Source organism: Mycteria americana, chromosome 16 (assembly GCF_035582795.1).
Source record: "Mycteria americana isolate JAX WOST 10 ecotype Jacksonville Zoo and Gardens chromosome 16, USCA_MyAme_1.0, whole genome shotgun sequence".
In the NCBI taxonomy this organism is placed as follows: Eukaryota; Metazoa; Chordata; class Aves; order Ciconiiformes; family Ciconiidae; genus Mycteria; species Mycteria americana.
The window spans coordinates 5,752,007-5,767,908 of record NC_134380.1 but is presented as its reverse complement, the minus strand read 5'-3'; the positions used below and the strand labels follow the sequence as shown (position 1 = coordinate 5,767,908).

The following is a 15,902-nucleotide window of genomic DNA, read 5'->3' as shown; positions in this document are numbered from 1 at the left end:
AAGCTCCTATAAATCAGCAAAGTAAGATTTCCCAGCAACAGACTTGCCTCCCCAGTGATGCTAAAAGAGGGGATTTCCATTGATGAGAGCTGGCTCCGTGGTCTCTCTCTGAGTCACTCCAGGCAAGCAGCCCCCCAGGCTCCTGCAAAAGGAGCAGGGTCAGTGCTGCAGGTAGCTCAGCAAGCACGCGGAGTGCCACGGTCCCTGCTGCCAGCCGGGCACCCCCATGGACGATGCTTCCAGCTGCCAGCCCTGGGTTATCCACCAGGCTCAGAGGATGGTCCCGCAGTCATCTGAGCTGCCATCGAAGAGGAGGCCTGAGCACGCTCCCTGCGGTGGAAGGCAGCAAGGCACTGTCACCCTCCACGGGGAACGTGTTTCGGGAACCACGATCCATCCCGTTCCCCTTCCCATGGCGATGCCGTTAGCCAGCCCAAGCACGCATCCTGACGCTTGGAAAGCAAAGCCTGCGGGTTCCGTTCCTCCCTGCCACAGCTGTGCTCTGGCTGGTGGCACGCTGCCAGGGATGCAATTTGGCCCCGAACCTCTGCTGTGTGCCCCGCATCCTCCCAGAGCCAGCCCTGGCAGGTACCGCTCACTGCAGGCTCTGCATCGGCATTACCGGGCTTTTGGAGGATTGTGATTATCCGTCATTAAATTGTACTTCCACTCCCTAGGCTGTTTTTAAGACAGACCCCTGGTCTTTCCCTCTGTTCCCTTGCCGGTGGAAACCACAGGAAAGGCAGATCTGTTTGTTCCAAAGCAATTTTTAATGCCCTGTAGTTTAGTAGAGGCTCGAGCATTACAATTCATTCTGGCTCCTCTCTGTTCCTCAGGGGATATTAGATCCTTCTCTTCGTACTTCCTCACTCTGTAGATGTTACCCTAGTTTTAATTTCCAGGGCTTCCAGACTGTTTTTAACAATGCTGAGCTTTCAAGTTGCTTCCTTCAAACTATCTCCAGCCATGCTTTCCCAGAGCCTAAATAGCTTTGATTATTCCCAGATGTTCTTAGTTTGTTAACCCCAGAGCAGTATTGTGTAACGGCTTGGAAAGAAGACTGGTAGCAGGCATCCTGGGTTCTCTTTCCTGGTTCACCAAATAATTACTTCCCTAGCAGAACATCTATGGGATTTATCCTACAGAAGCGATGCCATTAGCACCAGGTTATCTTGCTATAGAGAACAGGACTAGAGGTGGCTGAAATCCTCTTGCTGATAAAGATAACCCTCTGAAAGCATGGGTCATTTTCTCAACCCAGTTCCTCCTTATCCTCTCTGCTGAGATTTCTAAGCAGGATGACACGTTGGGGCAACAAACCCGCAAGGAAGCCTTTGAGCAGGCATCACCAAGGCTGCCAGGCAGCACCTAATGGAAAAGACCTTGTTCACCTCCAGGCGAGGCTGGATTCAAGCTGTGGCCATCCCTACCCGCCGGCCAACAGCACAACAGCAACTTTGCTTGGGCCAAGTTTTCCTTGGCCTGGGAGGATGTGTGCGTGTATCCTGACAGGCCAAAGTGTGGGGAGTAAGGAGTTTTACACAACTGGCTGAGCTCCTAGCAAACATCCGTGGCCGTCCTGACTCCAGCAATCCCGCTGCTCTCATGTGTAAGCCATTGCATTGCTAAACACGTATAACAAACATCCCTATTCCCACTAGCGGAGAGCCAGGGTGTAGCTGAGCTGGCAAGAGATGCAGTTCCTCTCAACCATCCATAAATCTTCCCAAGAGCACCCCAAATACTCCATATTTCTTGGTGCCTCCACCCACCCTGCCCTGTCCTTCCACTTCTGTTTCGCAGCCCAGTGCTCAGCTCCGCAAAGCCCAAGGTTACTGGGACGGATGTGAATACATCACGTACTGTCTGCCTCCCATATGAGGAGGACCACGCCTGGGCAGGGCAAGGAAAAACAACGAAGAAGGAGGAAAACAAGATGGGAAAAGGAAAAAAAGCAAGTGCCTGGAAAAAAGCATCAAGAGAGAATATTTATTTAGCAGAGGGCTAAGCTAAGGGACAAACCAACCTGCCCCAGCATGTCCACAGGACTGCAGCGTGGTACTCAGCCTCACCAGCTTGTACCAGCTACAGCTGGGAAAGCAGGTGAGAGGCAACACAGCAGCATTAATCCCTTGTACAGTCAAACTGACCTGCTGTACGAGGACTCTACCCCAAGGCAAGCACCCATGCCTCTGCCTGGGACACGGAGCATCCCCAGCACCCAGCCCCACCACAGCAGGGTGCAGCATAGTGCTGAGCGGATGTGCCTCAGGCCAGCTCCCTCTGAGCTGGTGCGACCAGGGCTGCACCCAGAGGTGCTCAGGAGATCAGGGAGGAGGTTGAGGGAGGGGGATCAGGAAGCCAAGCTGTGAGTGAAGAGCGTCAGTGCTTGGAAAGGGCAACCAATTTGCTTTTAGTACAGTTCATGCCTCTCCAACAGTGCCTAGAATAACAAATTCCTTCCACCCTCCATGCCTGAATGCTGGAGGAAGCTGCTGAGAAACTTAATTGATTAGCTGGCTGCGTGCACAGAAAAAAATTGCCCAGCATCAAGGAAGTCACTGTCTTGACAGTTAATGCAGACGCTGGTGGGAGATTGGAGAGACCAGCTGCAGTTTTTTAATCACACAACCCCTTCTTTTAGTCTGGGAACAAGGCAAGGTCTGTTTTGATGGGGCAACCCATTTTGCAGTGGCGTCGAGGGGCTGGAGCATTAGGGCTGTGTCCAGGCTGTGCTCACCACCCACCCAGGGCTCGCTGGGCAGGCATGGCCTGATCCTCACTCCCAGCACCTTCAGCCGTGAAGGGCGGGGAAGCAGACTTTGGGCTGCCTACACCTCTCGCCCCGCTCTCTCCAGCCCCAGAGGTCCTATCAGCCCTGGCAGCCCCTGAGCAGCAGGAGGACATGCCCTGAGCACAACTTCAGCATCCAGGGCGCAGTGGACAGAGCTGAGCACATTGGAGGAGCCGAGTTTCCAGATGCTTCATAGCATCCTCCCAAAAAAAGAGGTGTCCAACTTCCCTAGCCCCCGCAGGCCATCTCCCCCCTCCCAGCCCTTGCCTAGGCTTTCTGCTTTGCTCTCCGCAGCTCTAGCGCTGCCCCACCTGCCACAGGGTCACCGCCTGCGACTCTGTCACCGCACAGGATTGCTTTCCCCGTTTGGCAAAAGAAAACAAGAAGCCAAAGGCCTGCAGGGGCTGTGAACTTGCCTGTCATGTTCTCTGACAGTATCAAAACCTTTTGCTGCTTGTGTTTTTCCCAAACTGTCACTGCTCATCACACCCCTTGTTTAAACCTCTGATCCTGAAAGCTTCCCTGAGCCCTCTGCAAAACAAATAGAGAGAGCGTGGTCTGTTCTCCAAGGAGATCGGACACCACCGCAAAAGCAACGAGGCTGACAATGCCAGAGCTCCCCAGAGCAGGTACAGGCAGAGCCAAGCATGCATGCCTGTGCTGTGTGGCTGCCAGAGGTGGGAGGCAGGCAGCCTGCTAAGCCTCAGCTTCCTCCTCTTCTTCAAACTGCTCAGCTCCTGCTTTTTGGCTCAGGGGAGGATGAAAGGGAAAGGAAAGGGCTCTGCCCTCCTGTTTGCTCTCTGCTGAGCAGCGCTGCTCTCCCACCCCCCGTTTCCCCTATTGCTGTTATTTGCTATTTGACCTGAGCAGCCCAGAGGAATTTTAGTCACGGTGCATTCCTAGCACAGCATCTGTTTTCTAGAGCAAAACGGGAACAGCTGCCAAGAAACAAATCTTCCCCTGACGCCTGGCACTTCTCATGGGTGGAACGAAAACTTCTTGAAACCCCAGGGGGAAAAAACACCAGAACTCAGCTGCAGCAAAACCCATCCCACTCCAGCCTGTCCCCTCCAGGGATTTTTGCAGCATGAAGGGGCTCAGACAGAGACTAATGAACATCATGATAGCATCCATACGGTACCACTTTGAAAGCTTTGAGTGAAAGAGGAGCTAAAGAGGGATCTCTTAATCAGCTGAGGGCAGAGTGCTGTGGGAAAAAGTACACTCTGGCTGAACCCCCTCAGCCCCAGCAGCCAAATCCAACTGTGCCCAGTGTCCTCCTACTTGTCCAGGCCTGTTGTGCCTATTGTAACCGGGCAGGATAGAGGCAGGTGGATGGTGCCGATATGGGACACGCCGAGTTCACACGTGGCTTGCTGTGAAAGAGCTTTTGAGGCTTGTCAGGGCTAAGTGAGGTTTTTCCCCAAGAGCTGTGAGAAGGCCTGGTGCTACCAGTCAGGCTAGCAAGGAGCGATGCAGGCAGGGGCTGCATGGGATGAGCTGCTTTTCAGATTTCAGGTGGAGGTGCCTATGTTCACAGGACACTGCATGCTTGAGTAGCAGAGCTGACAGATGTATGTAACCCCTTTCCCCATGAAGGCTAATACTTCTCCCAGGTATTAAGCAAATGTGGGACAGAGCCTGCAGCAATCTCTCTGCCATGCCCATGCGTTTCTTCGCAGATTGCTGTGGCTTAGCAGGTTTTTCAATAGAGGCTAAAGACTGATGTAGAGAGTCTCTGGTTACTGGGAGGAGTAAGGAGCAGAGCAGCTCAGGTAGCTGATGCAGTCAGGCAGAGCTCCAGCAACGCTTCGGGAGCAGCAGCATTACTCAGGAACAGGGAGGTGGTCAAAGATAGCCAGAAGGGAATTAGGAAAGACTTTCTGGAAGGCCTGGGACCAGCTGAGACACACAAGCAGCCTCAGAGCACATGGTTTCTTGGCCCTTCCAGCTGAAGGAACAACACTTGCTCTGTGTTTGCTCACATCTTGAATGCAATAGATAGAATAAGGTCAGAAATATTGGTAACCCAGTTTCTTGGAGGGCTTATACCAGCTGACGCCTGGTTTTTGCCGGTAACCAGATTCCACCCTCAGTCATGATGCAGAAGGCAGCCTTCAGACAATATGAAGGCAGTATGCTTTTTCTTGTTCACCCTGACTGAGACCGAGGTTTATCTTGAAAGTACCCATTGCACTTAGTGCTCAGCAGTCTCAGTCTGACAGCAATGGGCCTGATGGAGGTTCAGCTACACCTTCTCAGTGCATCATTTTAGCAGGATATGCTGGAACAGGCTCAGTCAGTAGCAGTACCAGCCAATAACTCACACCATCACAGTGGTTCACTCAAGCAGGGGCGCTGTTTTTCCGACCGTGAAGATTTTTAGGAATGAAGCATGTAGAGTTCACAGCTAGGACAGATGTAGCACTGATCCGCTAAAGCCTAAGGCAGTGACATCAGGTTAACCCCAGTGGATGCATTTAGGTTTTCTGTGAAGGTAACATGAAGGTCACATTGCAACACACATCACACCCTTGGTTATTGAGAGTCCCAGGAGATTGCCGAGAATGCTGCAGAGTGACTAGAGCTACTGACTGCAGGCAAGTCATGACAGCACTTTAGCTTGTAAGTTGAAGATGGCAGAAAAGTTTGATCCTTGAAAAAACAAGAGTTCATTTGTGATCCAGGCTTTCAGGCCAGGTTTACATAGCAAGCCAGTCTCAGCAAGACTAGACTGCAGCTTCTCCTTCCGTTTCTTGGCTAGACCAGGCCGTTCTGTTATAACAACACAAGCAAAGTCCACTGTCGCAAACACCATCTGCTGAAGAGGAGGAAGGTTTCACACTGTGTCAGTCTCTTTTATCTCAGTGTAGGTTCTGCACAGGAGCTGGCTGAAGTTGGAAAAGCAAAGGAGACCCCAGCAACAGCTTTCCCAGGTGCTGTCTGTGGGCAGTTACCAATTTAACTAGAATAGGACTTCAGGGAGGCAGGACAGCACATAAGCAGGCCAATCCCTCACATCACTCTTCGGGCTTTGGTTGAAAGTAGTATCAGGGTTCTCCCCCACCAAACTGCATGAAGCCCCAGGCAACAGAAGCAGCCCTGCTCAAGAGCTAAGCCAGTCCAGCTGAGCTCCACCTTTCTGCTTTGGATCAGGTCACTCCAGCAACAGAAGCAGCAACAGCCAGGCTGGGACTGGCTGTATGAGGAACCCCTACGTACATCTTCCCTCCCATATCTGCACAGAGGTACGGCCACACACAGGTCAGCAGCAGCAAGGTCAGCTTCTTAAACCACCCATCAGGTACTCAAGCTTCGCTGGAAACAGCATCTTCAGACAACAGCTCAGCACCACTGTCAGACTGAGCAGCTGAAGCAGGAACATAATTCTGGGGTAGAGTAGAATAGACTGTGGAGCAAATACACCAGATCAGAGCACATTTACTATAGCAATACAGGTTGCACACACCAGCCAGAGCAACTAACAGCAGAGCTATCCCACAGCAGAGAGCAGATACCCAGCTATAGGTGCTGAAGTGATATATAGCCCACAGCTTGGCGTGGGGCTGAGCAGGATTGGGCCAGAGGGCGACGGGGGCAAGCACATGACTGGGCAGGAGCACAAGCCCTTTCCCTGGTTGGGCAGGAGCAGAGCAGGTGGGACTGGGCAGAAACGAGCCCTGACTGGGAGCTAGCGACCAGCTGAGACCTCAGGCAGGTTGGTGGGGAGTACAGTCCTCCTCTGCTCCCCAGGGACCTTGTTCTCATATGTCCTCCTCAAGGATGCGCCCTCATTCTCCCAGCCCAAAGTCTCCCCCATGCTGAGAAGGATGCCCCCCTTCCCCTGAGATCCCACACAGATGACGGTCCTGCTCCAGGGCAGATGCTTCAGGGCTCAGGATCTGGGACCCAGAGTGTCAGATCTGTATGGAGGCTGGAGAGCAGCCACCGATCTCCAGCAGCCTGTGATATCCAGGGCTTCAGATAAAGTCCCTCTCAGCCTGAAGCCAAACCAGGATACAGCTCCAGCTCTTCAACAGTAAAAAGCTGAATTAGTAAAAGTCATGTTGCCAGCTGTGTATTTAAACAGGAATTACATAGGGTTTCTGCTGTGGTAATGCACCAGGTGCCAGCAGTGCTATGGAGGCAGATGAGAAAGGAGGGGCAGTGGTCCAGGATCTGGGAGCCCCCGTCTCCTGAGAGAGGTGCTCAGAGGAAAGAGGCTCCTGACTCCTTCCCGGCTCACGTGCAGGCAAGGTACCCCAGCAGTCAGCAGCACCTTGCTCCTTTGAGCTCCCTGGCTCCTTCTGAGCTTTGACCACTGTGAACCTAAGGTCTGGGAAAGAAAAACATCGTCAGGAGCACTCACAGCCACTGACTCCTAGCATAGATGCCCTGGCCATGAACTGGGGACCTACGGCATGAGGTGCTGGCCAAACGCAGACATCAAAGGTGGCGCCGGTGCCAAACTGCAGCCTCCTGGAGGAAGATGTTAGGGAAGCGATTATGAATTTGGAGCCTCCCAAAGCGTATTGGCAGCTGGATCTTCTGGATGAATAAAACCCTGCCAAAAATTAAGATCTGTTTCTGCAAAGCTGAAACGGCAAACTTGTTTGTCTTTCCTCCTTCCCCTCCCAACCATGTTGTTGTTTTAAACATTTACAGAGACCTTTATACTGTTTAAATAATGATTTGGGGGAGGGGGGATTGTTTGCACTTTTTTGCCAGCTGCTCCAAGTCAGCAGCACTTCACACACAATTTCTGGTAAATCAGGTGCTGTGGTTTGGGACATTACCACCCACGCTGTCCTGGTTACTCCTGCCTCAGTTTGCCTGCTCCACAGCTGGTCTGGCAGGAGGAACCCCCACGACCTCCCCTAAGCCTCAGCCATACCCCCACCAGCTGCCAGGGAAGGGGGTTACCCAGAGACCAGTGAGCCACAGCAGCTCCCTCTCTGCAGGCTCTGCTGTGTGTCTGTGCGGGAGGAGTGCCGGCAAGTGCAGCCCCTGGTTGCTAGATAAAGGGGTGAATGTCCAGCTCCCAGCACGCAGCCCCCCCTCTAGCCCCGCAGCAGCACTGCCCAAGCCGCAGAGCTGGCACACCGGTGCTGGTGCACACATACGTGCCGGGCAGCCGTGGTGGGGCTTTCTCCCCCGACGTGGCGAGGAGAGGTGGAGGATGCTGCTGCCACAGCTGAGTTCTCCCATCCCCGAGCATAAGTGCTATGGAAGATCAGCCATCTCCCGTGGTGCGTGTTCTCCCGCCCACCTCCTTCAGCAGCAAGGCTGCTTGAGATGACAGCTGAAAGGAGAAAGGAGAGCACTTGAAATGTGCAGGGGGAGAGATGGCTGAAGACAGACCGACCTTTATGCAACTGCAGAAGCATTAGGTCAACAGCAAAGCAGCAGTACATGTGTTTGTAGTTAAATCAGAAAGGCAGGTGAGTCTCTCCCTCCTGGGCAGGTCTCCAAGAATTTGGGGGTTGTGTTGGGCTGATTGAGTTTTATTTGCAAGCTGGCAGAGGCTAGGGAGGTTGGGGGGAGAAGGAGTGAGGAAGGCTGTCAAGGAGGGCTGGAGGCTTTTTGCAGGATGTTTGGACTGAGTGAAAGGACAGAGAAGTGAGTATGAGACATGCTGTGGAAGCAGGATGTGGGATAGAGAACATGTTTATACAGTCAACCATGGGCTAATCCATGGGGGGCTTTAGAGACCATAAAAGCCATCTGCAAGTGGATAGATCACATTCTGTAGGAAACTAGTGGTTTAAAACAATGCTACCCTCACTCTTTGATCTATTCTGAAGAGATCAGACTTGGGAGCCTGAAGAGAAGGGAAGGATAAGTAGGTCCATAAGTTCTGCCCACACAGGCTCGGTGGGTAGGAAGGACCATTCATGGTCTCTTCCTGTACAAGAACTTGGGGCCATCAAACAAAACTCACAGGAGCCAGACACAGAACAAATGAAAGGAAGCTGGTCCTTCTTGCAGCACAGGCTGACCTGTGGAAGTCCTCCCCACTGGAAGGAATGGCTGCTACAGGTTCACAGGGGGACTGGGCACATTCATGGAGAAGAAAGTTACCGAAATCTCCATTCCAGAGAAAACCTGATAGTGGAGGCACTGAACTGACATCTGGCTCTCGAAGTTTGCACCCCTCAAATGGTTGGTGGCTGGTAGGGTACTGGGAGATGTATCATATGTAATCACCCCGCTCTTGCACTTTCCTAGGCATCCATTTTGAGCAACTCTTGGAAAAATGACATTAGACTGGATGGCCCTTGGTCTGATGCCCTGCAGCAGGGCTCCCTCAAGGAGATGTGACCAGGAGGCTGCCCTCAATAGATCTTCTTACAGACAGCAGGAGGAATAACCACAGGCCTTTAACCGACTGCCCTCTGTAATCTAGTGACACCTCAGTTCACCCCTTTGAGCTTGGCCAAATTAGGCATTCAGCCTGCTTCCCCTGCATAAGAGCAAGAAAAATGACCTAACAGGACCTGAAATAACATGACCTTTCATCATTTAAACATGTTCTTTCCCACTAAGCAACAAAAGTAGCAGAGATGCTATTCTTAAAAGTACCTCAAAACAATTATCTCCTTCCTCTGGTATAAACGATGGGAAGCAAGAGGTGAGCCCAAAATACAACATTTGCAATTCTCCATTTTCAGTCTTCAGGAGGAAGAAATGTTGGCAATTTGTATTGTGCTCTGACACAAGCACTTGACCTCAGTGCAGCTTAAGCTAATCACTTGCAAGAATATGCTTGTTTGCTCCGTGCGTGCCTAGCATATTTCTTGCATCTAAGCTTGATAGATGCGATATTGCTTATATGACAGTGCAGATTGGGTTGACTGAATCAACAGCTGGTTGGCCGAGTAATCCAGGCAATACTCTTTGTGATAAAAGAGGACCTGAGAAGTTCCTCATTAACATTGCCTAGAAATTTTTATACTAACTCACTCCCTTTCTGCTTACCATGCCTTTAATCTCTCAGGCTGACACAAAAAATAGAGGATCCACCTCCTTGCCCAAAGCAAGGTCAACTCTCAGTTCCTGGTAATTTTTTATGTAGGTTGGCCTTAAAGACCTTCTGTGATGGAAATCTTACTCCTGGTTTCACTAGCCTTACAGTGTCAAGTTTTTCCTACCATCTTTGAGTGCATTTGTGTAGCTGTACACATCTTCCATCTCTGGGTATGCTCTGAGGATATATATTTTAATTAAACATATTCATCCATGAAGAAGCTGGATTCCTACTGCTGTTGTTCAACAAGTGCATATGTCTGGCCCCAGGATTTATCCATGCATGCACTGCAATCGGAACAATTTGTTGTGTGCTCTCTGTTCTGATCGGCTCCTCCAAGGAACGAAGCTGTGAATGCAATCTGGCTAGCTTTGACAAGACGGACACTTTGCCTAGCTGGGACATCAGACCTGAAGCGATCAAGTCAGTAGCTGAAGCTGCCATTTCTTCTGCTGTTCAGCACCATCGGGAGGAAAAAAGGGAATCTTTTCTCTTCTCCATCTGCAGGAATCCATCCCATAACCCTGCCTGCAGATACCACCATGCTCCCAGAAAAGCCATCACTTTGTTGCACAGATATTCTGTGAAGATAAAGGTCTTGTTATTCAGCGTACAAGGTTCAGCCTTTCGACAGGCCCCAGTTACAGCAGAGCATTTCTGAGCCTGCTAAAATTCTACGTAAGCACACAGGACATGCTGAGGAGGAATGGGTTTAAGCATGTATTTAACATTAAATGGAGGCTTAAGAGCTTTGCTGCTGGGAGAAGGGAAGGACGTTTTGTTTGCAGTGTGCCTTGTCCTGTGTGGGAAGATGTTGCTTGTCTGCTACTGAGCTCCAAAGAGCCCTTCTGGTATTTCTTGGGACTGACTTGAAGCAGCAGACAGCAGGATTTGGGACCTCGTGGCAGGCTTTTTTTAACACTACAGATCTTTTCTCTCAGAAGTCTGGCACCTGAAACACCAGCAAGCAATCTCCAGCCGTACCCCAGGGGACTGTTCTATGTGCACTGCTGTGCACATAGCGTATGTAACAGAGACAAGGATGAATCCAGCTACCCCCTGCACCTCGGTGTCTCCTCGTGCTCCGTACGCTCAAGCCATGCAGGGGGCTGGTGCCTGCCAGACGCAGTTAGCAATGGGGGACTCGCTTTTTAATGTGTTCAAATACCCTGGTTGCTTCCCCCGGCCATATGTCGAAGATGATAACCACAGCGGGGCGTCTCTGAATGAACGGATGCTTTGTTTCTCCAGGCTTTGTGGAACCCTGTCTGCAGGATGGGACCGGGACAGACAGAGGGGGAAATCAAGAGGAAATCAAATTGCTGTCAGTAAGCATGGAGAGTGTCTCCCTGGAGGGACTTACAGGCAGCCAAGAGGGGAAATGGGTGGGAAACTGGGAGGAGACCTTGTCCTTCAATTTAGGCGTGGGATCAAAGCCCATCAGAACTTGGAGAGATTCTGTCATTGGTTTCTGTTTGTCTTTCCGCCTTTCCCTGCTCTGTCACATATTCTGCCCATTCTCCTGTTATCTGCTCTAGGGATAACCAAATACCCTACAGCAGAGCTCAGACTTCTTTGTAGAGGATAATGCTGTGGCTTTGCAGGACAGATACTGAAGTGCCTTGAGAAAGCAGAAAGATGGGGACTTAACCTAGTATATGATTTGCTGGAGGAAGTAATCCCCTCTGGATCCTCTGCCGGGAAGCTGAGAGCAGCCCCAAAACGTTCACACATAGATCTCCATGCCCTTTTAATAGCTTTCCTTACTTGCTCAACACAAACAGAAGTCCTTTCAAAGACTGGAACAAGAAAATCCTGTAACTGATGGAGAGTGGCCACAGGAAATCTCTCAAAATGATGTCCAAATTGCCTTTGGGAGCAGCATTGCAACTGCCTGAGGAAGGAGAATATGTTCAACCAGAACTGTTCAAACCAGACTGTAACTCCCTTCGCATCCCTGGGAAGGTTCACAGACTGTTCAGAAGAGCCACCATGTTCTGCTGACCTCTGGGAGGCTTTGCCTTGTACTGCAGCTCCCGCGCGAAGTTTGCACGTCGAAGATGTGTGTGACGTGGACGCCCTCTAAAGGGAAGAGCTGAGAAAACTTGATTCGAAGTTGCAGAGATTTAAGAAAGCATCGGTGAGGCGACGACCATCTCCCTTCATCTGCTCTTTGTTCTGCCTCCAAAATACACTTGGAAACATTACCTAATCACTGCAACCATGAATAATTACAGCCAACCTACTGCGCACTTAGCTCATGCTATTCTCCTGAGCTTTTAATTGTTGACTCAGTTCATTACTTGGTACCTTGTGGAGCTCATCCATTTATAGGCACAAGTAGACAGTTACTCTATGGTCTGAGCAGCTTCCACCCAAAAATCAAGATGGTGGCAAAGCCCTCAGCACATCTGAGTCTACATCTTCTCTCCTTCCAAGGTCTGAACTCAGCACAAGGGGGGATTTTAGTTGTTTTGTTTTATTTTAAAAACCTTATGTCCCTTGGGAACTTAAAGACCTAATTCTAGTTGCAGGGTTTTATGTATTTGCTTATTCGAAAAGCTAAAAGTAATCAGGCAGATTGCTAGCCACATCTTCACAGAGCAAAGGCTGCTGCAATGAAGGCTGCGTTAATTACTGCCGTTCTGTATCGTCGTCCGCCTTCCCACCAGGCCAAACACCCATGCAACAGGCTCCTGCGGGGCAGGAAGGCACTGAAACTCTCTCATGTCCTCATGCCAGAGCTCGGAACTCGCTGCAGGCTGCTTCATCCAGGCTCCTGCCCAACCTGCCGGGGCAACCTGCTAGGCTTTCTGCAGCTAGCGGAGGGCACAGAGGGCTGGGGAAGACCTCATCGTCAGCCACTTATGTTGGAAATGGTTTATTTTTAACTGCATATTGGCATCTCTTTACAGCCTTCTTGCACCACTGTAAAAAAAAAAACAAAAAAAAAAAAGGTGCCTCTTGAAGTCTGTTGACTTTTTAAGAGAGACTTTTAAGAAACAACATGGGCCATTTTGGAGAGGAAAGGACTCATGAGTCGGGTTAAATCTACGCTCTGGAAAAAAACAAAAACTATCAGGTTCTAAAATAGGAACAAGGCTGGGAGGATCCATGCACTAAAAATAAACATGAAGTCACGCTGCCTTTCCCTGGGAATTTGACTGCCTTGCCCGGAGAAAGGCGTCCCGGAGCACAGGGCCGGCCGGTGCGGGCAGCAGCACGGAGCCATCTCCCTGCCATCGGAAGGAATCCAGGAGCGGAGAGACACGGAGTTCCTTGGCAGCGCTCCCCTCCAGCTCATGGGACTCCTCTGTTCTTTAGGGTAACACGAGGTGTTGTTTTCCCAGACTTGGCAATCCAGGCAGCCAGGTCAGACAACAGATGAGTTGGCCATGCCGTACAACGCCAACGTAGGACACTTACTCTTGCTATCGCTGTGGGGAACCAGGCAACTTTCCATGAACACATCTCCAATTCAAACGCCCCAAGGGACTGTGAATCCCCCACTTCTCAGACATTTCAGGGGTGACACTGGTTAAATACAGGGCTTTCATCTGTCCTCAGACTTCTCCGCTTTCAGATTCAGGTTCGTCTGCTTTCCATTTCCAGTCACTGGAGCTTTTCACCACAAGGGCAGATAATCCTTTGGGGCAAGAAAGAATATTAGCTATTCTTATTTTGCCTCCTCCCTGGTTCTGTTTACACTTTTGTTATTGTTCATAAGCTAAACAAGATCCTATAGATTTCATGGCAGTTTTTAACAGCGAAGGACAATCATAGTACATACTGGAAGCATCACATATTCAAAGCACAGCACATACATTTACTAACTAATCTCTGACTAATCCCCAATCTCCAGCTAATTGGTCTTTTTGAAGTGTGCCCCTTCTTACATGAGCTAATGCTTGTTCAGCCTTTTGAAGCATTTAGCGTGCTAAGTACAATCATGCGCGTCTCCCTAGTAAACAGGCCACATGAAGAATGAGTAAATGCAATTAATGAGCATCATCACAGTGCAAAAGCTCCACGTATGGAGCCCAGGCCCAGCTCTGGGCTCACGAGCCCGTATCGCCGAGGCTGACCCCATCCACCTCCATGGCTTCCCTGCATGGGCTGCTGAGTCCTCAGGTGAGGCGACAGCTGCACAAGCAGCCTCTGGAAGAGTCAAGTCTCACCCTAGTGCTAAATCACACTCCCTTATTTCTCTGTCTTCCTCTTGTTTGGCATCTCCACTCAGCAGACACAGGATGGAGTGGAGCCTGCCCTGCTCACAGCTCCCGTCAGAGGAGCCCTGTCCCCCAGACACCCACTGTCACACCCCAGGCCCAGCCCCACGCCCCCGGGGACCAGCCCCGAGGACACGGTGCCTCGGGCGGCGCCCCCGCCCGTACGGGGGGCGGCGGGGCGGGGCAGGGTAGGGTAGGGCCGGGCCGGCGATGGAGGCGGCTGAGAGACGGGACTACACTTCCCGTGAGCCCGCGCGCCTCTCGCGAGGCTTGGCGGGCGCGCAGCCCGCCCTCCTCCCTCTCCGCGGTCGCTCCGGCTCGATATGGCGGCTGGGCTGCAGGCGGTGAGTAGGGCGCGCCGCCATCGGCAGCCATCCGCCGGCACGGCGGCGCCGAGGGGCGCGGGGACAGCGGGAGGGGGCGCGGGGCACTCTTGCGCGCCGCCGCGGCTTCTGTAGGGGTGCGGCGAGGCCTCGATGTCTGCCTGTGAGGACGTAATGGTGCCCTACCCCCCACCCCGCCATGGTGGGTCGAGGGAGTCAAGGCCGGGCTGCGCTGGGCCCCGCGGCTCCTGCTCGCCGCCTGGACGCGGCTGCGGACCTCTCCGTGCGGGGGATGCTCCTGGCAGCACGGCCTGGCCCGGGCGATGCTCGGCTCGCAGATTTTGGCCACATTTGTACTGATTCTTCCCCAGCAGCGCCTGTGGGAGAGCTTTTAATACAGCAGCTGGTATAGCTCAGCCTGAGCGTTGCCGTCAGTACAGTATCGGGGCTTGTCTTTGAGCACCCTGCAAGCAGTGAGGTTTGGCGGGCTGAGCCAGCATTACCCACCACGCTTGACCGTGTACCCACGCAGAAGGAGGTCAGTGAACGAGTGGTACCCACCAGGTGTCGTTGCTGCCCGGGTGGGGAGCACGCTAACCACAAAGTCAAGAACAGGCTTGAGTTTTTGGGATGGCCCTGCGTGGTCCAGGTTTGGCTGCTCTGGAAGCTGAGCTAGTGATGATAAGGTTATCCCTGTCTGAAATTAATCTTTCCTCTGTGGAAGCATGACTCTGAGGCTCAGCATTAAAGACACAAAGATAAAAGAATGGTCTGTTACATGAACTAATTCTCTGTCCCCTTCCTCTGTTTCAGAGCATGGCGTGGTGTTGAGCAAGGGTAAAAACACCCACCTGCCTGGGAAGCTGATTCCTTCACTGGACTGACAGTAAATCTGCACCAGCTGTGCAATGGTGAGAAACATCAGCGTTTGTCTTGTCGTAGTCTAGTTTTCTCCTGTTGCTGGGCTATGGAAGTAGTATTCATTCTGCTGTGTCAGATGATATCCTTCTGTTTCCCTGGGGCCACTGGGAGGAGATACAAAAGCCCAGTGGCTTGATTAATATAATTAAGCCAATCAAGGCTGTAGCTTTGTTGCAGCTGCCACCTGAGTGTGCAGCCCTTTGCTGCCATGGAGCACAAGTTGAAAGGCAGCACAGAATGAATGGGAATTTTACTGTTGTTGGTGCCCAGTAGAGCACCTGCTTGTCAGCGTGGTCGAAGATGAGCAAGAGTAGAAGGGATTAGAAGTAGGAGGAATTGGATGACAGCCCATTACGGAGACACTTGACACAGCTCATCTCATAACTGTATTTGTCACAGAAGTAGACCTAGTGAAAGAATAATTGGTCTGTGTGCCTAGTGGAGGTGCACTGGGACAGTTTCAAACTTGCATCGGGTTGCTGGGGGTGGGGAGGTGCAGTTCACGTACACCAAAGGGTCATCCTAGAAGGGACACACCGTGAAGAATCCTTCCCTAGAAGGAATGTGTCTGTCTTACATCTGCTTAAATGCATTTCTCAAGATAATCC

The 15,902-nt window shown here is 51.6% G+C and overlaps 1 long non-coding RNA gene and 1 other non-coding gene across 5 annotated transcripts in view; both read left to right on the top strand.

The window, feature by feature from the left end:
- Positions 1 to 15,902, top strand: part of LOC142417916 (uncharacterized) — a 480,711-nt gene that overhangs the window by 462,738 nt on the left and 2,071 nt on the right. Inside the window, exons 1-2 of one of the 4 annotated variants that reach the window (XR_012778151.1) lie at positions 14,334 to 14,394; positions 15,187 to 15,284. This is a non-coding gene — a long non-coding RNA (uncharacterized LOC142417916). Of the gene's footprint in view, positions 1 to 14,333; positions 14,395 to 14,890; positions 14,912 to 14,934; positions 14,955 to 15,186; positions 15,285 to 15,902 lie in introns of those variants that run through there. The other 3 variants (XR_012778152.1, XR_012778154.1, XR_012778153.1) reach the window with 3 other exon arrangements.
- LOC142418009 (small nucleolar RNA R38) lies at positions 15,041 to 15,115 on the top strand. Its single transcript, XR_012778168.1, has one exon. It is a non-coding gene; the product is annotated as a small nucleolar RNA R38 (small nucleolar RNA).